The sequence below is a fragment of the Pleurodeles waltl genome, chromosome 8 (genome assembly GCF_031143425.1).
Source record: "Pleurodeles waltl isolate 20211129_DDA chromosome 8, aPleWal1.hap1.20221129, whole genome shotgun sequence".
Taxonomy (NCBI): Eukaryota; Metazoa; Chordata; class Amphibia; order Caudata; family Salamandridae; genus Pleurodeles; species Pleurodeles waltl.
Window position 1 is genome coordinate 1,516,463,651 of NC_090447.1, and position 20,219 is coordinate 1,516,483,869.

General features: G+C 39.8%; 15 non-coding genes across 15 annotated transcripts; all 15 read right to left on the reverse strand.

The window, feature by feature from the left end:
* Positions 1–893: 893 nt before the first annotated feature.
* TRNAF-GAA (transfer RNA phenylalanine (anticodon GAA)) lies at positions 894–966 on the reverse strand. The gene has a single exon. It is a non-coding gene; the product is annotated as a tRNA-Phe (tRNA).
* Positions 967–3,775: 2,809 nt separating this feature from the next.
* On the reverse strand, positions 3,776–3,848 carry TRNAF-GAA (transfer RNA phenylalanine (anticodon GAA)). The gene has a single exon. It is a non-coding gene; the product is annotated as a tRNA-Phe (tRNA).
* Positions 3,849–4,356: 508 nt separating this feature from the next.
* On the reverse strand, positions 4,357–4,429 carry TRNAF-GAA (transfer RNA phenylalanine (anticodon GAA)). The gene has a single exon. It is a non-coding gene; the product is annotated as a tRNA-Phe (tRNA).
* A 494-nt stretch (positions 4,430–4,923) lies between these two features.
* On the reverse strand, positions 4,924–4,996 carry TRNAF-GAA (transfer RNA phenylalanine (anticodon GAA)). The gene has a single exon. It is a non-coding gene; the product is annotated as a tRNA-Phe (tRNA).
* A 2,240-nt stretch (positions 4,997–7,236) lies between these two features.
* On the reverse strand, positions 7,237–7,309 carry TRNAF-GAA (transfer RNA phenylalanine (anticodon GAA)). The gene has a single exon. It is a non-coding gene; the product is annotated as a tRNA-Phe (tRNA).
* A 494-nt stretch (positions 7,310–7,803) lies between these two features.
* On the reverse strand, positions 7,804–7,876 carry TRNAF-GAA (transfer RNA phenylalanine (anticodon GAA)). Its single transcript has one exon. It is a non-coding gene; the product is annotated as a tRNA-Phe (tRNA).
* A 508-nt stretch (positions 7,877–8,384) lies between these two features.
* TRNAF-GAA (transfer RNA phenylalanine (anticodon GAA)) lies at positions 8,385–8,457 on the reverse strand. The gene has a single exon. It is a non-coding gene; the product is annotated as a tRNA-Phe (tRNA).
* A 2,240-nt stretch (positions 8,458–10,697) lies between these two features.
* TRNAF-GAA (transfer RNA phenylalanine (anticodon GAA)) lies at positions 10,698–10,770 on the reverse strand. Its single transcript has one exon. It is a non-coding gene; the product is annotated as a tRNA-Phe (tRNA).
* A 494-nt stretch (positions 10,771–11,264) lies between these two features.
* Positions 11,265–11,337, reverse strand: TRNAF-GAA (transfer RNA phenylalanine (anticodon GAA)). Its single transcript has one exon. It is a non-coding gene; the product is annotated as a tRNA-Phe (tRNA).
* Positions 11,338–11,845: 508 nt separating this feature from the next.
* On the reverse strand, positions 11,846–11,918 carry TRNAF-GAA (transfer RNA phenylalanine (anticodon GAA)). Its single transcript has one exon. It is a non-coding gene; the product is annotated as a tRNA-Phe (tRNA).
* Positions 11,919–14,158: 2,240 nt separating this feature from the next.
* Positions 14,159–14,231, reverse strand: TRNAF-GAA (transfer RNA phenylalanine (anticodon GAA)). The gene has a single exon. It is a non-coding gene; the product is annotated as a tRNA-Phe (tRNA).
* A 494-nt stretch (positions 14,232–14,725) lies between these two features.
* On the reverse strand, positions 14,726–14,798 carry TRNAF-GAA (transfer RNA phenylalanine (anticodon GAA)). The gene has a single exon. It is a non-coding gene; the product is annotated as a tRNA-Phe (tRNA).
* A 1,075-nt stretch (positions 14,799–15,873) lies between these two features.
* Positions 15,874–15,946, reverse strand: TRNAF-GAA (transfer RNA phenylalanine (anticodon GAA)). Its single transcript has one exon. It is a non-coding gene; the product is annotated as a tRNA-Phe (tRNA).
* Positions 15,947–17,618: 1,672 nt separating this feature from the next.
* TRNAF-GAA (transfer RNA phenylalanine (anticodon GAA)) lies at positions 17,619–17,691 on the reverse strand. Its single transcript has one exon. It is a non-coding gene; the product is annotated as a tRNA-Phe (tRNA).
* A 2,240-nt stretch (positions 17,692–19,931) lies between these two features.
* Positions 19,932–20,004, reverse strand: TRNAF-GAA (transfer RNA phenylalanine (anticodon GAA)). The gene has a single exon. It is a non-coding gene; the product is annotated as a tRNA-Phe (tRNA).
* Positions 20,005–20,219: the final 215 nt, after the last annotated feature.

The following is a 20,219-nucleotide window of genomic DNA, read 5'->3' on the forward strand; positions in this document are numbered from 1 at the left end:
CTGAATAGGCACACAAATGTGTGGGATGAGTAAGCAAGCTATATCATCTGACAGCTTGGTTCATGGGAAAATAGAAGATGATGCAGCCTAAGCTTTACATTAAAATCAAGATAGAAACTGGAAATAATGGAAGTCAAAGCTGAAGGCAAGAGAGGTGGAAGCCATTTTGAAAGGAAGATAGAAAATAAGTGCTCTTTTGTACCGATGGCATGTCGATCAGGTTGATGCAAGTTTTTATCAATGAAATAAAATGTCACTTGAGAGTGACTCCAAGAAAGAAACATGCCTAACAAGCTGAGTGCTTGGTCTTTGGCACAACCCAGGATTGGACCAAGGACCTTTTTTATCTTTAGTCTAACATTCTCCCAACTGAGATATTTTAGCCAGGTGTCATGAAAAGCTTTCCGTATCATTTTTAATCATTGTAGACAAGACACAGAAGTCTAAATCATTCACTGTGAGGGTACAGCTATGTCTTAAACTTTGCTGTATCCTTCTCCAGTTAACTGGGTGTAATTAGGGAATTCGTTTTTTATTGTGCAAGCTAGGTATTTCTTTTTTTCTAAACTCTAAATAGGCTAGCAATCTAATGCACAGAAATGTGTGGCATGAGTAAGCAAGCTATTTCATCCGACACTTTGGTTCAAGGGAAGATGGAGACTGATGCAGACTGCGGGTTACCTAAAAATCAAGACAGAAACAGTAAATAATGGAAGTCAAAGCTGAAGGCAAGAGAGGTGGAATCCATTTTGAAAGGAAGATAGAAAACAAGTACTGTCTTGTACTGATGGTATGTCAATTAGGTTGATGAAAGATTTTATCAATTAAATAAAACGTCACCAGAAGCTGAATCCAAGAAAGAAACACGCCTAACAAGCTGTCTTCTGAGTCTTTGCCGAAACCCGGGATTGAACCAGGGACCTTTAGATCTTCAGTCTAACGCTCTCCCAACTGAGCTATTTCGGCCAGTTATTTCACAGGTCCCTCCGTTTTCTTCTTAATCATTGTAGACAAGACATACACCTCGAAATCATTCACTTTGAGGGTACAGCTATGTCTTAAACTTCCGGTATCCTTCTGCAGCTAACTGGGTGCATTTACTCATTTACTTTTTTGGTGCGCAACCTAGGTACTTCTTTTATTCCAAACTCTGAATAGGCACACAAATGTGTGGGATGAGTAAGCAAGCTATATCATCTGACAGCTTGGTTCATGGGAAAATAGAAGATGATGCAGCCTAAGCTTTACATTAAAATCAAGATACAAACTGGAAATAATGGAAGTCAAAGCTGAAGGCAAGAGAGGTGGAAGCCATTTTGAAAGGAAGATAGAACGCAAGTGCTGTGCTCTACTGATGGTATGTCGATCAGGTTATTGAAAGGTTTCATCTATGAACTAAAATGTCTACTGAAGCTGACTCCAAGAGAGAACTACACCTAATTAGCTAGGTGCTCAGTCCTTGCCGAAACCCAGGATTGAACCAGGGACCTTTAGAGCTTCAGTCTAACGCTCTCCCAACTGAGCTATTTCGGCCAGTTGTCAAAGAATACCTTCCTGATGATTCTTAATCATTGTAGGCAACAAGTGGGCATCTGATCAATCACTAGGAGGGTACATCTATGTGTTAAAGTATGCTGTATCCTTCTGCAGCTAACTGGGCACAATTAGTCAATTTATTTTTTATTGCGCAAGCTAGGTATTTCTTTTTTTCTAAACGCTAAATAGGCTAGCAATCTAATACACAGAAATGTGTGGCATGAGGAAGCAAGCTATATCATCTGACACTTTGGTCCAAGGTTAGATGGAAAATGATGCAGGCTACAGTTTACCCTAAAATCGAGATAGAAACGGCAAATAATGGAAGTCAAAGCTGAAGGCAAGAGAGGTGGAATCCATTTTCAAAGAAAGATAGAAAACACGTACTGTCTTGTACTGATGGTATGTCAATTAGGTTGATGAAAGGTTTTATTAATTAAATAAAACGTCACCGGAAGCTGACTCCAAAAAAGAAACTTGCCTGACGAACTAGCTGCTCAGTCTTTGACCAAACCAAGGATTTAACCAGGGACCCTTAGATCTAAAGTTTGACGTCCTCGCAACTGAGCTCTTTCAGCCCGTTTTTTCACAGTGCCTTCCTTATTATTGTTAATCATTGTAGACAAGAAATATAAGTCGCAATCATTCACTGTGAGGGTACAGCTATGTGTTACACTTTGCTGTATCCTTCTGTAGCTAACTGGGGGCAATTACTCCTTTACTTTTTTGCTACGTGAGGTAGGTACTTCTTTTTTTCTAAACTCTGAATAGGCTACCACTCTCATAAACAGAAATGTGTGGCATGACCAAGCAAGCTATATCATCTGACAGTTTGGCTCATGGGAAAATGGAAGATGACGCCGGCTACGGTTTACATCAAAATCAAGATAGAAACGGGAAATAATGGAAGTCAAAGCTGAAGGCAAGAGAGGTGGAAGCCATTTTGAAAGGAAGATAGAAAATAAGTGCTCTTTTGTACCGATGGCATGTCGATCAGGTTGATGCAAGTTTTTATCAATGAAATAAAATGTCACTTGAGAGTGACTCCAAGAAAGAAACATGCCTAACAAGCTTAGTGCTTGGTCTTTGGCACAACCCAGGATTGAACCAAGGACCTTTTTTATCTTTAGTCTAACATTATCCTAACTGAGATATTTTAGCCAGGTGTCATGAAAAGCTTTCCGTATCATTTTTAATCATTGTAGACAAGACACAGAAGTCTAAATCATTCACTGTGAGGGTACAGCTATGTCTTAAACTTTGTTGTATCCTTCTCCAGTTAACTGGGTGTAATTAGGGAATTTGTTTTTTATTGTGCAAGCTAGGTATTTCTTTTTTTCTAAACTCTAAATAGGCTAGCAATCTAATGCACAGAAATGTGTGGCATGAGTAAGCAAGCTATTTCATCCGACACTTTGGTTCAAGGGAAGATGGAGACTGATGCAGACTGCGGGTTACCTAAAAATCAAGACAGAAACAGTAAATAATGGAAGTCAAAGCTGAAGGCAAGAGAGGTGGAATCCATTTTGAAAGGAAGATAGAAAACAAGTACTGTCTTGTACTGATGGTATGTCAATTAGGTTGATGAAAGATTTTACCAATTAAATAAAACGTCCCCAGAAGCTGAATCCAAGAAAGAAACACGCCTAACAAGCTGTCTTCTGAGTCTTTGCCGAAACCCGGGATTGAACCAGGGACCTTTATATCTTCAGTCTAACGCTCTCCCAACTGAGCTATTTCAGCCACTTATTGCGCAGGTCCCTCCGTATTTTTCTTAATCATTGTAGACAAGACATACACCTCGAAATCATTCACTTTGAGGGTACAGCTATGTCTTAAACTTCCGGTATCCTTCTGCAGCTAACTGGGTGAAATTACTCATTTACTTTTTTGGTGCGCAACCTAGGTACTTTTTTTTTATTCCAAACTCTGAATAGGCACACAAATGTGTGGGATGAGTAAGCAAGCTATATCATCTGACAGCTTGGTTCATAGGAAAATGGAAGATGATGCAGCCTAAGCTTTACATTAAAATCAAGATAGAAACTGGAAATAATGGAAGTCAAAGCTGAAGGCAAGAGAGGTGGAAGCCATTTTGAAAGGAAGATAGAACGCAAGTGCTGTGCTCTACTGATGGTATGTCGATCAGGTTATTAAAAGGTTTCATCTATGAACTAAAATGTCTTCTGAAGCTGACTCCAGGAGAGAACTACACCTAATTAGCTAGGTGCTCAGTCCTTGCCGAAACCCGGGATTGAACCAGGGACCTTTAGATCTTCAGTCTAACGCTCTCCCAACTGAGCTATTTCGGCCAGTTGTCAGAGAATACCTTCCTGATGATTCTTAATCATTGTAGGCAACAAGTGGGCATCTGATCAATCACTAGGAGGGTACATCTATGTGTTAAAGTATGCTGTATCCTTCTGCAGCTAACTGGGCACAATTAGTCAATTTATTTTTTATTGCGCAAGCTAGGTATTTCTTTTTTTCTAAACGCTAAATAGGCTAGCAATCTAATACACAGAAATGTGTGGCATGAGGAAGCAAGCTATATCATCTGACACTTTGGTCCAAAGTTAGATGGAAAATGATGCAGGCTACAGTTTACCCTAAAATCGAGATAGAAACGGCAAATAATGGAAGTCAAAGCTGAAGGCAAGAGAGGTGGAATCCATTTTGAAAGGAAGTTAGAAAACAAGTACTGTCTTGTACTGATGGTATGTCAATTAGGTTGATGAAAGGTTTTATTAATTAAATAAAACGTCACCGGAAGCTGAATCCAAGAAAGAAACACGCCTAACAAGCTGTCTTCTGAGTCTTTGCCGAAACCCGGGATTGAACCAGGGACCTTTAGATCTTCAGTCTAACGCTCTCCCAACTGAGCTATTTCGGCCACTTATTGCGCAGGTCCCTCCGTATTTTTCTTAATCATTGTAGACAAGACATACACCCCGAAATCATTCACTTTGAGGGTACAGCTATGTCTTAAACTTCCGGTATCCTTCTGCAGCTAACTGGGTGCAATTACTCATTTACTTTTTTGGTGCGCAACCTAGGTACTTCTTTTATTCCAAACTCTGAATAGGCACACAAATGTGTGGGATGAGTAAGCAAGCTATATCATCTGACAGCTTGGTTCATGGGAAAATGGAAGATGATGCAGCCTAAGCTTTAAATTAAAATCAAGATAGAAACTGGAAATAATGGAAGTCAAAGCTGAAGGCAACAGAGGTGGAAGCCATTTTGAAAGGAAGATAGAACGCAAGTGCTGTGCTCTACTGATGGTATGTTGATCAGGTTATTAAAAGGTTTCATCTATGAACTAAAATGTCTACTGAAGCTGACTCCAAGAGAGAACTACACCTAATTAGCTAGGTGCTCAGTCCTTGCCAAAACCCGGGATTGAACCAGGGACCTTTAGATCTTCAATCTAACGCTCTCCCAACTGAGCTATTTCGGCCACTTATTTCACAGGTCCCTCCGTATTCTTCTTAATCATTGTAGACAAGACATACACCTCGAAATCATTCACTTTGAGGGTACAGCTATGTCTTAAACTTCCGGTATCCTTCTGCAGCTAACTGGGTGCAATTACTCATTTACTTTTTTGGTGCGCAACCTAGGTACTTCTTTTATTCCAAACTCTGAATAGGCACACAAATGTGTGGGATGAGTAAGCAAGCTATATCATCTGACAGCTTGGTTCATGGGAAAATGTAAGATGATGCAGCCTAAGGTTTACATTAAAATCAAGATAGAAACTGGAAATAATGGAAGTCAAAGCTGAAGGCAAGAGAGGTGGAAGCCATTTTGAAAGGAAGATAGAACGCAAGTGCTGTGCTCTACTGATGGTATGTCGAACAGGTTATTAAAAGGTTTCATCTATGAACTAAAATGTCTACTGAAGCTGACTCCAAGAGAGAACTACACCTAATTAGCTAGGTGCTCAGTCCTTGCCAAAACCCGGGATTGAACCAGAGAGCTTTAGATCTTCAGTTTAACGCTCTCCCAAATGAGCTATTTCGGCCAGTTGTCAGAGAATACCTTCCTGATGATTCTTAATCATTGCAGGCAACAAGTGGGCATCTGATCAATCACTAGGAGGGTACATCTATGTGTTAAAGTATGCTGTATCCTTCTGCAGCTAACTGGGCACAATTAGTCAATTTATTTTTTATTGCGCAAGCTAGGTATTTCTTTTTTTCTAAACGCTAAATAGGCTAGCAATCTAATACACAGAAATGTGTGGCATGAGGAAGCAAGCTATATCATCTGACACTTTGGTCCAAGGTTAGATGGAAAATGATGCAGGCTACAGTTTACCCTAAAATCGAGATAGAAACGGCAAATAATGGAAGTCAAAGCTGAAGGCAAGAGAGGTGGAATCCATTTTCAAAGAAAGATAGAAAACACGTACTGTCTTGTACTGATGGTATGTCAATTAGGTTGATGAAAGGTTTTATTAATTAAATAAAACGTCACCGGAAGCTGACTCCAAAAAAGAAACTTGCCTGACGAACTAGCTGCTCAGTCTTTGACCAAACCAAGGATTTAACCAGGAACCCTTAGATCTAAAGTTTGACGTCCTCGCAACTGAGCTCTTTCAGCCCGTTTTTTCACAGTGCCTTCTTTATTATTGTTAATCATTGTAGACAAGAAATATAAGTCGCAATCATTCACTGTGAGGGTACAGCTATGTGTTACACTTTGCTGTATCCTTCTGTAGCTAACTGGGGGCAATTACTCCTTTACTTTTTTGCTACGCGAGGTAGGTACTTCTTTTTTTCTAAACTCTGAATAGGCTACCACTCTCATAAACAGAAATGTGTGGCATGACCAAGCAAGCTATATCATCTGACAGTTTGGCTCATGGGAAAATGGAAGATGACGCCGGCTACGGTTTACATTAAAATCAAGATAGAAACGGGAAATAATGGAAGTAAAAGCTGAAGGCAAGAGAGGTGGAAGCCATTTTGAAAGGAAGATAGAAAATAAGTTCTCTTTTGTACCGATGGCATGTCGATCAGGTTGATGCAAGTTTTTATCAATGAAATAAAATGTCACTTGAGAGTGACTCCAAGAAAGAAACATGCCTAACAAGCTGAGTGCTTGGTCTTTGGCACAACCCAGGATTGGACCAAGGACCTTTTTTATCTTTAGTCTAACATTCTCCCAACTGAGATATTTTAGCCAGGTGTCATGAAAAGCTTTCCGTATCATTTTTAATCATTGTAGACAAGACACAGAAGTCTAAATCATTCACTGTGAGGGTACAGCTATGTCTTAAACTTTGCTGTATCCTTCTCCAGTTAACTGGGTGTAATTAGGGAATTCGTTTTTTATTGTGCAAGCTAGGTATTTCTTTTTTTCTAAACTCTAAATAGGCTAGCAATCTAATGCACAGAAATGTGTGGCATGAGTAAGCAAGCTATTTCATCCGACACTTTGGTTCAAGGGAAGATGGAGACTGATGCAGACTGCGGGTTACCTAAAAATCAAGATAGAAACAGTAAATAATGGAAGTCAAAGCTGAAGGCAAGAGAGGTGGAATCCATTTTGAAAGGAAGATAGAAAACAAGTACTGTCTTGTACTGATGGTATGTCAATTAGGTTGATGAAAGGTTTTATCAATTAAATAAAACGTCACCAGAAGCTGAATCCAAGAAAGAAACACGCCTAAAAAGCTGTCTTCTGAGTCTTTGCCGAAACCCGGGATTGAACCAGGGACCTTTAGATCTTCAGTCTAACGCTCTCCCAACTGAGCTATTTCGGCCAGTTATTTCACAGCTCCCTCCGTTTTCTTCTTAATCTTTGTAGACAAGACATACACCTCCAAATCATTCACTTTGATGGTACAGCTATGTCTTAAACTTCCGGTATCCTTCTGCAGCTAACTGGGTGCATTTACTCATTTACTTTTTTGGTGCGCAACCTAGGTACTTCTTTTATTCCAAACTCTGTATAGGCACACAAATGTGTGGGATGAGTAAGCAAGCTATATCATCTGACAGCTTGGTTCATGGGAAAATAGAAGATGATGCAGCCTAAGCTTTACATTAAAATCAAGATAGAAACTGGAAATAATGGAAGTCAAAGCTGAAGGCAAGAGAGGTGGAAGCCATTTTGAAAGGAAGATAGAACGCAAGTGCTGTGCTCTACTGATGGTATGTCGATCAGGTTATTGAAAGGTTTCATCTATGAACTAAAATGTCTACTGAAGCTGACTCCAAGAGAGAACTACACCTAATTAGCTAGGTGCTCAGTCCTTGCCGAAACCCGGGATTGAACCAGGGACCTTTAGATCTTCAGTCTAACGCTCTCCCAACTGAGCTATTTCGGCCAGTTGTCAGAGAATACCTTCCTGATGATTCTTAATCATTGTAGGCAACAAGTGGGCATCTGATCAATCACTAGGAGGGTACATCTATGTGTTAAAGTATGCTGTATCCTTCTGCAGCTAACTGGGCACAATTAGTCAATTTATTTTTTATTGCGCAAGCTAGGTATTTCTTTTTTTCTAAACGCTAAATAGGCTAGCAATCTAATACACAGAAATGTGTGGCATGAGGAAGCAAGCTATATCATCTGACACTTTGGTCCAAGGTTAGATGGAAAATGATGCAGGCTACAGTTTACCCTAAAATCGAGATAGAAACGGCAAATAATCGAAGTTAAAGCTGAAGGCAAGAGAGGTGGAAACCATTTTCAAAGGAAGATAGAAAACACGTACTGTCTTGTACTGATGGTATGTCAATTAGGTTGATGAAAGGTTTTATCAATTAAATAAAACGTCACCAGAAGCTGAATCCAAGAAAGAAACACGCCTAACAAGCTGTCTTCTGAGTCTTTGCCGAAACCCGGGATTGAACCAGGGACCTTTAGATCTTCAGTCTAACGCTCTCCCAACTGAGCTATTTCGGCCACTTATTTCACATGTCCCTCCGTATTCTTCTTAATCATTGTAGACAAGACATACACCTCGAAATCATTCACTTTGAGGGTACAGCTATGTCTTAAACTTCCGGTATCCTTCTGCAGCTAACTGGGTGCAATTACTCATTTACTTTTTTGGTGCGCAACCTAGGTACTTCTTTTATTCCAAACTCTGAATAGGCACACAAATGTGTGGGATGAGTAAGCAAGCTATATCATCTGACAGCTTGGTTCATGGGAAAATGGAAGATGATGCAGCCTAAGCTTTACATTAAAATCAAGATAGAAACTGGAAATAATGGAAGTCAAAGCTGAAGGCAAGAGAGGTGGAAGCCATTTTGAAAGGAAGATAGAACGCAAGTGCTGTGCTCTACTGATGGTATGTCGAACAGGTTATTAAAAGGTTTCATCTATGAACTAAAATGTCTACTGAAGCTGACTCCAAGAGAGAACTACACCTAATTAGCTAGGTGCTCAGTCCTTGCCAAAACCCGGGATTGAACCAGAGAGCTTTAGATCTTCAGTTTAACGCTCTCCCAAATGAGCTATTTCGGCCAGTTGTCAGAGAATACCTTCCTGATGATTCTTAATCATTGCAGGCAACAAGTGGGCATCTGATCAATCACTAGGAGGGTACATCTATGTGTTAAAGTATGCTGTATCCTTCTGCAGCTAACTGGGCACAATTAGTCAATTTATTTTTTATTGCGCAAGCTAGGTATTTCTTTTTTTCTAAACGCTAAATAGGCTAGCAATCTAATACACAGAAATGTGTGGCATGAGGAAGCAAGCTATATCATCTGACACTTTGGTCCAAGGTTAGATGGAAAATGATGCAGGCTACAGTTTACCCTAAAATCGAGATAGAAACGGCAAATAATGGAAGTCAAAGCTGAAGGCAAGAGAGGTGGAATCCATTTTCAAAGAAAGATAGAAAACACGTACTGTCTTGTACTGATGGTATGTCAATTAGGTTGATGAAAGGTTTTATTAATTAAATAAAACGTCACCGGAAGCTGACTCCAAAAAAGAAACTTGCCTGACGAACTAGCTGCTCAGTCTTTGACCAAACCAAGGATTTAACCAGGAACCCTTAGATCTAAAGTTTGACGTCCTCGCAACTGAGCTCTTTCAGCCCGTTTTTTCACAGTGCCTTCTTTATTATTGTTAATCATTGGAGACAAGAAATATAAGTCGCAATCATTCACTGTGAGGGTACAGCTATGTGTTACACTTTGCTGTATCCTTCTGTAGTTAACTGGGGGCAATTACTCCTTTACTTTTTTGCTACGCGAGGTAGGTACTTCTTTTTTTCTAAACTCTGAATAGGCTACCACTCTCATAAACAGAAATGTGTGGCATGACCAAGCAAGCTATATCATCTGACAGTTTGGCTCATGGGAAAATGGAAGATGACGCCGGCTACGGTTTACATTAAAATCAAGATAGAAACGGGAAATAATGGAAGTCAAAGCTGAAGGCAAGAGAGGTGGAAGCCATTTTGAAAGGAAGATAGAAAATAAGTTCTCTTTTGTACCGATGGCATGTCGATCAGGTTGATGCAAGTTTTTATCAATGAAATAAAATGTCACTTGAGAGTGACTCCAAGAAAGAAACATGCCTAACAAGCTGAGTGCTTGGTCTTTGGCACAACCCAGGATTGAACCAAGGACCTTTTTTATCTTTAGTCTAACATTATCCTAACTGAGATATTTTAGCCAGGTGTCATGAAAAGCTTTCCGTATCATTTTTAATCATTGTAGACAAGACACAGAAGTCTAAATCATTCACTGTGAGGGTACAGCTATGTCTTAAACTTTGTTGTATCCTTCTCCAGTTAACTGGGTGTAATTAGGGAATTTGTTTTTTATTCTGCAAGCTAGGTATTTCTTTTTTTCTAAACTCTAAATAGGCTAGCAATCTAATGCACAGAAATGTGTGGCATGAGTAAGCAAGCTATTTCATCCGACACTTTGGTTCAAGGGAAGATGGAGACTGATGCAGACTGCGGGTTACCTAAAAATCAAGATAGAAACAGTAAATAATGGAAGTCAAAGCTGAAGGCAAGAGAGGTGGAATCCATTTTGAAAGGAAGATAGAAAACAAGTACTGTCTTGTACTGACGGTATGTCAATTAGGTTGATGAAAGGTTTTATCAATTAAATAAAACGTCACCAGAAGCTGAATCCAAGAAAGAAACACGCCTAAAAAGCTGTCTTCTGAGTCTTTGCCGAAACCCGGGATTGAACCAGGGACCTTTAGATCTTCAGTCTAACGCTCTCCCAACTGAGCTATTTCGGCCAGTTATTTCACAGGTCCCTCCGTTTTCTTCTTAATCATTGTAGACAAGACATACACCTCCACATCATTCACTTTGATGGTACAGCTATGTCTTAAACTTCCGGTATCCTTCTGCAGCTAACTGGGTGCATTTACTCATTTACTTTTTTGGTGCGCAACCTAGGTACTTCTTTTATTCCAAACTCTGTATAGGCACTCAAATGTGTGGGATGAGTAAGCAAGCTATATCATCTGACAGCTTGGTTCATGGGAAAATAGAAGATGATGCAGCCTAAGCTTTACATTAAAATCAAGATAGAAACTGGAAATAATGGAAGTCAAAGCTGAAGGCAAGAGAGGTGGAAGCCATTTTGAAAGGAAGATAGAACGCAAGTGCTGTGCTCTACTGATGGTATGTCGATCAGGTTATTGAAAGGTTTCATCTATGAACTAAAATGTCTACTGAAGCTGACTCCAAGAGAGAACTACACCTAATTAGCTAGGTGCTCAGTCCTTGCCGAAACCCGGGATTGAACCAGGGACCTTTAGATCTTCAGTCTAACGCTCTCCCAACTGAGCTATTTCGGCCAGTTGTCAGAGAATACCTTCCTGATGATTCTTAATCATTGTAGGCAACAAGTGGGCATCTGATCAATCACTAGGAGGGTACATCTATGTGTTAAAGTATGCTGTATCCTTCTGCAGCTAACTGGGCACAATTAGTCAATTTATTTTTTATTGCGCAAGCTAGGTATTTCTTTTTTTCTAAACGCTAAATAGGCTAGCAATCTAATACACAGAAATGTGTGGCATGAGGAAGCAAGCTATATCATCTGACACTTTGGTCCAAGGTTAGATGGAAAATGATGCAGGCTACAGTTTACCCTAAAATCGAGATAGAAACGGCAAATAATCGAAGTCAAAGCTGAAGGCAAGAGAGGTGGAAACCATTTTCAAAGGAAGATAGAAAACACGTACTGTCTTGTACTGATGGTATGTCAATTAGGTTGATGAAAGGTTTTATCAATTAAATAAAACGTCACCAGAAGCTGAATCCAAGAAAGAAACACGCCTAACAAGCTGTCTTCTGAGTCTTTGCCGAAACCCGGGATTGAACCAGGGACCTTTAGATCTTCAGTCTAACGCTCTCCCAACTGAGCTATTTCGGCCACTTATTTCACATGTCCCTCCGTATTCTTCTTAATCATTGTAGACAAGACATACACCTCGAAATCATTCACTTTGAGGGTACAGCTATGTCTTAAACTTCCGGTATCCTTCTGCAGCTAACTGGGTGCAATTACTCATTTACTTTTTTGGTGCGCAACCTAGGTACTTCTTTTATTCCAAACTCTGAATAGGCACACAAATGTGTGGGATGAGTAAGCAAGCTATATCATCTGACAGCTTGGTTCATGGGAAAATGTAAGATGATGCAGCCTAAGGTTTACATTAAAATCAAGATAGAAACTGGAAATAATGGAAGTCAAAGCTGAAGGCAAGAGAGGTGGAAGCCATTTTGAAAGGAAGATAGAACGCAAGTGCTGTGCTCTACTGATGGTATGTCGAACAGGTTATTAAAAGGTTTCATCTATGAACTAAAATGTCTACTGAAGCTGACTCCAAGAGAGAACTACACCTAATTAGCTAGGTGCTCAGTCCTTGCCAAAACCCGGGATTGAACCAGAGAGCTTTAGATCTTCAGTTTAACGCTCTCCCAAATGAGCTATTTCGGCCAGTTGTCAGAGAATACCTTCCTGATGATTCTTAATCATTGCAGGCAACAAGTGGGCATCTGATCAATCACTAGGAGGGTACATCTATGTGTTAAAGTATGCTGTATCCTTCTGCAGCTAACTGGGCACAATTAGTCAATTTATTTTTTATTGCGCAAGCTAGGTATTTCTTTTTTTCTAAACGCTAAATAGGCTAGCAATCTAATACACAGAAATGTGTGGCATGAGGAAGCAAGCTATATCATCTGACACTTTGGTCCAAGGTTAGATGGAAAATGATGCAGGCTACAGTTTACCCTAAAATCGAGATAGAAACGGCAAATAATGGAAGTCAAAGCTGAAGGCAAGAGAGGTGGAATCCATTCTCAAAGAAAGATAGAAAACACGTACTGTCTTGTACTGATGGTATGTCAATTAGGTTGATGAAAGGTTTTATTAATTAAATAAAACGTCACCGGAAGCTGACTCCAAAAAAGAAACTTGCCTGACGAACTAGCTGCTCAGTCTTTGACCAAACCAAGGATTTAACCAGGGACCCTTAGATCTAAAGTTTGACGTCCTCGCAACTGAGCTCTTTCAGCCCGTTTTTTCACAGTGCCTTCCTTATTATTGTTAATCATTGTAGACAAGAAATATAAGTCGCAATCATTCACTGTGAGGGTACAGCTATGTGTTACACTTTGCTGTATCCTTCTGTAGCTAACTGGGGGCAATTACTCCTTTACTTTTTTGCTACGCGAGGTAGGTACTTCTTTTTTTCTAAACTCTGAATAGGCTACCACTCTCATAAACAGAAATGTGTGGCATGACCAAGCAAGCTATATCATCTGACAGTTTGGCTCATGGGAAAATGGAAGATGACGCCGGCTAGGGTTTACATTAAAATCAAGATAGAAACGGGAAATAATGGAAGTCAAAGCTGAAGGCAAGAGAGGTGGAAGCCATTTTGAAAGGAAGATAGAAAATAAGTTCTCTTTTGTACCGATGGCATGTCGATCAGGTTGATGCAAGTTTTTATCAATGAAATAAAATGTCACTTGAGAGTGACTCCAAGAAAGAAACATGCCTAACAAGCTGAGTGCTTGGTCTTTGGCACAACCCAGGATTGAACCAAGGACCTTTTTTATCTTTAGTCTAACATTATCCTAACTGAGATATTTTAGCCAGGTGTCATGAAAAGCTTTCCGTATCATTTTTAATCATTGTAGACAAGACACAGAAGTCTAAATCATTCACTGTGAGGGTACAGCTATGTCTTAAACTTTGTTGTATCCTTCTCCAGTTAATAGGGTGTAATTAGGGAATTTGTTTTTTATTGTGCAAGCTAGGTATTTCTTTTTTTCTAAACTCTAAATAGGCTAGCAATCTAATGCACAGAAATGTGTGGCATGAGTAAGCAAGCTATTTCATCCGACACTTTGGTTCAAGGGAAGATGGAGACTGATGCAGACTGCGGGTTACCTAAAAATCAAGATAGAAACAGTAAATAATGGAAGTCAAAGCTGAAGGCAAGAGAGGTGGAATCCATTTTGAAAGGAAGATAGAAAACAAGTACTGTCTTGTACTGATGGTATGTCAATTAGGTTGATGAAAGGTTTTATCAATTAAATAAAACGTCACCAGAAGCTGAATCCAAGAAAGAAACACGCCTAAAAGGCTGTCTTCTGAGTCTTTGCCGAAACCCGGGATTGAACCAGGGACCTTTAGATCTTCAGTCTAACGCTCTCCCAACTGAGCTATTTCGGCCAGTTATTTCACAGCTCCCTCCGTTTTCTTCTTAATCATTGTAGACAAGACATACACCTCCAAATCATTCACTTTGATGGTACAGCTATGTCTTAAACTTCCGGTATCCTTCTGCAGCTAACTGGGTGCATTTACTCATTTACTTTTTTGGTGCGCAACCTAGGTACTTCTTTTATTCCAAACTCTGAATAGGCACACAAATGTGTGGGATGAGTAAGCAAGCTATATCATCTGACAGCTTGGTTCATGGGAAAATAGAAGATGATGCAGCCTAAGCTTTACATTAAAATCAAGATACAAACTGGAAATAATGGAAGTCAAAGCTGAAGGCAACAGAGGTGGAAGCCATTTTGAAAGGAAGATAGAACGCAAGTGCTGTGCTCTACTGATGGTATGTCGATCAGGTTATTGAAAGGTTTCATCTATGAACTAAAATGTCTACTGAAGCTGACTCCAAGAGAGAACTACACCTAATTAGCTAGGTGCTCAGTCCTTGCCGAAACCCGGGATTGAACCAGGGACCTTTAGATCTTCAGTCTAACGCTCTCCCAACTGAGCTATTTCGGCCAGTTGTCAGAGAATACCTTCCTGATGATTCTTAATCATTGTAGGCAACAAGTGGGCATCTGATCAATCACTAGGAGGGTACATCTATGTGTTAAAGTATGCTGTATCCTTCTGCAGCTAACTGGGCACAATTAGTCAATTTATTTTTTATTGCGCAAGCTAGGTATTTCTTTTTTTCTAAACGCTAAATAGGCTAGCAATCTAATACACAGAAATGTGTGGCATGAGGAAGCAAGCTATATCATCTGACACTTTGGTCCAAGGTTAGATGGAAAATGATGCAGGCTACAGTTTACCCTAAAATCGAGATAGAAACGGCAAATAATCGAAGTCAAAGCTGAAGGCAAGAGAGGTGGAAACCATTTTCAAAGGAAGATAGAAAACACGTACTGTCTTGTACTGATGGTATGTCAATTAGGTTGATGAAAGGTTTTATCAATTAAATAAAACGTCACCAGAAGCTGAATCCAAGAAAGAAACACGCCTAACAAGCTGCCTTCTGAGTCTTTGTCGAAACCCGGGATTGAACCAGGGACCTTTAGATCTTCAGTCTAACACTCTCCCAACTGAGCTATTTCGGCCAGTTATTTCACAGGTCCCTCCGTTTTCTTCTTAATCATTGTAGACAAGACATACACCTCGAAATCATTCACTTTGAGGGTACAGCTATGTCTTAAACTTCCGGTATCCTTCTGCAGCTAACTGGGTGCATTTACTCATTTACTTTTTTGGTGTGCAACCTAGGTACTTCTTTTATTCCAAACTCTGAATAGGCACACAAATGTGTGGGCTGAGTAAGCAAGCTATATCATCTGACAGCTTGGTTCATGGGAAAATAGAAGATGATGCAGCCTAAGCTTTACATTAAAATCAAGATAGAAACTGGAAATAATGGAAGTCAAAGCTGAAGGCAAGAGAGGTGGAAGCCATTTTCAAAGGAAGATAGAACGCAAGTGCTGTGCTCTACTGATGGTATGTCGATCAGGTTATTGAAAGGTTTCATCTATGAACTAAAATGTCTACTGAAGCTGACTCCAAGAGAGAACTACACCTAATTAGCTAGGTGCTCAGTCCTTGCCAAAACCCGGGATTGAACCAGGGACCTTTAGATCTTCAGTCTAACGCTCTCCCAACTGAGCTATTTCGGCCAGTTGTCAAAGAATACCTTCCTGATGATTCTTAATCATTGTAGGCAACAAGTGGGCATCTGATCAATCACTAGGAGGGTACATCTATGTGTTAAAGTATGCTGTATCCTTCTGCAGCTAACTGGGCACAATTAGTCAATTTATTTTTTATTGCGCAAGCTAGGTATTTCTTTTTTTCTAAACGCTAAATAGGCTAGCAATCTAATACACAGAAATGTGTGGCATGAGGAAGCAAGCTATATCATCTGACACTTTGGTCCAAGGTTAGATGGAAAATGATGCAGGCTACAGTTTACCCTAAAATCGAGATAGAAACGGGAAATAATGGAAGTCAAAGCTGAAGGCAAGAGAGGTGGAATCCATTTTCAAAGGAAGATAGAAAACACGTACTGTCTTGTACTGATGGTATGTCAATTAGGTTGATGAAAGGTTTTATTAATTAAATAAAACGTCACCGGAAGCTGACTCCAAAAAAGAAACTTGCCTGACGAACTAGCTGCTCAGTCTTTGACCAAACCAAGAATTTAACCAGGGACCCTTAGATCTAAAGTTTGACGTCCTCGCAACTGAGCTCTTTCAGCCCGTTTTTTCACAGTGCCTTCCTTATTATTATTAATCATTGTAGACAAGAAATATAAGTCGCAATCATTCACTGTGAGGGTACAGCTATGTGTTACACTTTGCTGTATCCTTCTGTAGCTAACTGGGGGCAATTACTCCTTTACTTTTTTGCTACGCGAGCTAGGTACTTCTTTTTTTCTAAACTCTGAATAGGCTACCACTCACATAAACAGAAATGTGTGGCATGACTAAGCAAGCTATATCATCTGACAGTTTGGCTCATGGGAAAATGGAAGATGACGCCGCCTACGGTTTACATCAAAATCAAGATAGAAACGGGAAATAATGGAAGTCAAAGCTGAAGGCAAGAGAGGTGGAAGCCATTTTGAAAGGAAGATAGAAAATAAGTGCTCTTTTGTACCGATGGCATGTCGATCAGGTTGATGCAAGTTTTTATCAATGAAATAAAATGTCACTTGAGAGTGACTCCAAGAAAGAAACATGCCTAACAAGCTGAGTGCTTGGTCTTTGGCACAACCCAGGATTGGACCAAGGACCTTTTTTATCTTTAGTCTAACATTCTCCCAACTGAGATATTTTAGCCAGGTGTCATGAAAAGCTTTCCGTATCATTTTTAATCATTGTAGACAAGACACAGAAGTCTAAATCATTCACTGTGAGGGTACAGCTATGTCTTAAACTTTGCTGTATCCTTCTCCAGTTAACTGGGTGTAATTAGGGAATTCGTTTTTTATTGTGCAAGCTAGGTATTTCTTTTTTTCTAAACTCTAAATAGGCTAGCAATCTAATGCACAGAAATGTGTGGCATGAGTAAGCAAGCTATTTCATCCGACACTTTGGTTCAAGGGAAGATGGAGACTGATGCAGACTGCGGGTTACCTAAAAATCAAGACAGAAACAGTAAATAATGGAAGTCAAGCTGAAGGCAAGAGAGGTGGAATCCATTTTGAAAGGAAGATAGAAAACAAGTACTGTCTTGTACTGATGGTATGTCAATTAGGTCGATGAAAGGTTTTATCAATTAAATAAAACGTCACCAGAAGCTGAATCCAAGAAAGAAACATGCCTAACAAGCTGTCTTCTGAGTCTTTGCCGAAACCCGGGATTGAACCAGGGACCTTTAGATCTTCAGTCTAACGCTCTCCCAACTGAGCTATTTCGGCCACTTATTTCACAGGTCCCTCCGTATTCTTCTTAATCATTGTAGACAAGACATACACCTCGAAATCATTCACTTTGAGGGTACAGCTATGTCTTAAACTTCCGGTATCCTTCTGCAGCTAACTGGGTGCAATTACTCATTTACTTTTTTGGTGCGCAACCTAGGTACTTCTTTTATTCCAAACTCTGAATAGGCACACAAATGTGTGGGATGAGTAAGCAAGCTATATCATCTGACAGCTTGGTTCATGGGAAAATGGAAGATGATGCAGCCTAAGCTTTACATTAAAATCAAGATAGAAACTGGAAATAATGGAAGTCAAAGCTGAAGGCAAGAGAGGTGGAAGCCATTTTGAAAGGAAGATAGAACGCAAGTGCTGTGCTCTACTGATGGTATGTCGAACAGGTTATTAAAAGGTTTCATCTATGAACTAAAATGTCTACTGAAGCTGACTCCAAGAGAGAACTACACCTAATTAGCTAGGTGCTCAGTCCTTGCCAAAACCCGGGATTGAACCAGAGAGCTTTAGATCTTCAGTTTAACGCTCTCCCAAATGAGCTATTTCGGCCAGTTGTCAGAGAATACCTTCCTGATGATTCTTAATCATTGCAGGCAACAAGTGGGCATCTGATCAATCACTAGGAGGGTACATCTATGTGTTAAAGTATGCTGTATCCTTCTGCAGCTAACTGGGCACAATTAGTCAATTTATTTTTTATTGCGCAAGCTAGGTATTTCTTTTTTTCTAAACGCTAAATAGGCTAGCAATCTAATACACAGAAATGTGTGGCATGAGGAAGCAAGCTATATCATCTGACACTTTGGTCCAAGGTTAGATGGAAAATGATGCAGGCTACAGTTTACCCTAAAATCGAGATAGAAACGGCAAATAATGGAAGTCAAAGCTGAAGGCAAGAGAGGTGGAATCCATTTTCAAAGAAAGATAGAAAACACGTACTGTCTTGTACTGATGGTATGTCAATTAGGTTGATGAAAGGTTTTATTAATTAAATAAAACGTCACCGGAAGCTGACTCCAAAAAAGAAACTTGCCTGACGAACTAGCTGCTCAGTCTTTGACCAAACCAAGGATTTAACCAGGGACCCTTAGATCTAAAGTTTGACGTCCTCGCAACTGAGCTCTTTCAGCCCGTTTTTTCACAGTGCCTTCCTTATTATTGTTAATCATTGTAGACAAGAAATATAAGTCGCAATCATTCACTGTGAGGGTACAGCTATGTGTTACACTTTGCTGTATCCTTCTGTAGCTAACTGGGGGCAATTACTCCTTTACTTTTTTGCTACGCGAGGTAGGTACTTCTTTTTTTCTAAACTCTGAATAGGCTACCACTCTCATAAACAGAAATGTGTGGCATGACCAAGCAAGCTATATCATTTGACAGTTTGGCTCATGGGAAAATGGAAGATGACGCCGGCTACGGTTTACATTAAAATCAAGATAGAAACGGGAAATAATGGAAGTCAAAGCTGAAGGCAAGAGAGGTGGAAGCCATTTTGAAAGGAAGATAGAAAATAAGTTCTCTTTTGTACCGATGGCATGTCGATCAGGTTGATGCAAGTTTTTATCAATGAAATAAAATGTCACTTGAGAGTGACTCCAAGAAAGAAACATGCCTAACAAGCTGAGTGCTTGGTCTTTGGCACAACCCAGGATTGAACCAAGGACCTTTTTTATCTTTAGTCTAACATTATCCTAACTGAGATATTTTAGCCAGGTGTCATGAAAAGCTTTCCGTATCATTTTTAATCATTGTAGACAAGACACAGAAGTCTAAATCATTCACTGTGAGGGTACAGCTATGTCTTAAACTTTGTTGTATCCTTCTCCAGTTAACTGGGTGTAATTAGGGAATTTGTTTTTTATTCTGCAAGCTAGGTATTTCTTTTTTTCTAAACTCTAAATAGGCTAGCAATCTAATGCACAGAAATGTGTGGCATGAGTAAGCAAGCTATTTCATCCGACACTTTGGTTCAAGGGAAGATGGAGACTGATGCAGACTGCGGGTTACCTAAAAATCAAGATAGAAACAGTAAATAATGGAAGTCAAAGCTGAAGGCAAGAGAGGTGGAATCCATTTTGAAAGGAAGATAGAAAACAAGTACTGTCTTGTACTGATGGTATGTCAATTAGGTTGATGAAAGGTTTTATCAATTAAATAAAACGTCACCAGAAGCTGAATCAAAGAAAGAAACACGCCTAAAAAGCTGTCTTCTGAGTCTTTGCCGAAACCCGGGATTGAACCAGGGACCTTTAGATCTTCAGTCTAACGCTCTCCCAACTGAGCTATTTCGGCCAGTTATTTCACAGCTCCCTCCGTTTTCTTCTTAATCATTGTAGACAAGACATACACCTCCAAATCTTTCACTTTGATGGTACAGCTATGTCTTAAACTTCCGGTATCCTTCTGCAGCTAACTGGGTGCATTTACTCATTTACTTTTTTGGTGCGCAACCTAGGTACTTCTTTTATTCCAAACTCTGAATAGGCACACAAATGTGTGGGATGAGT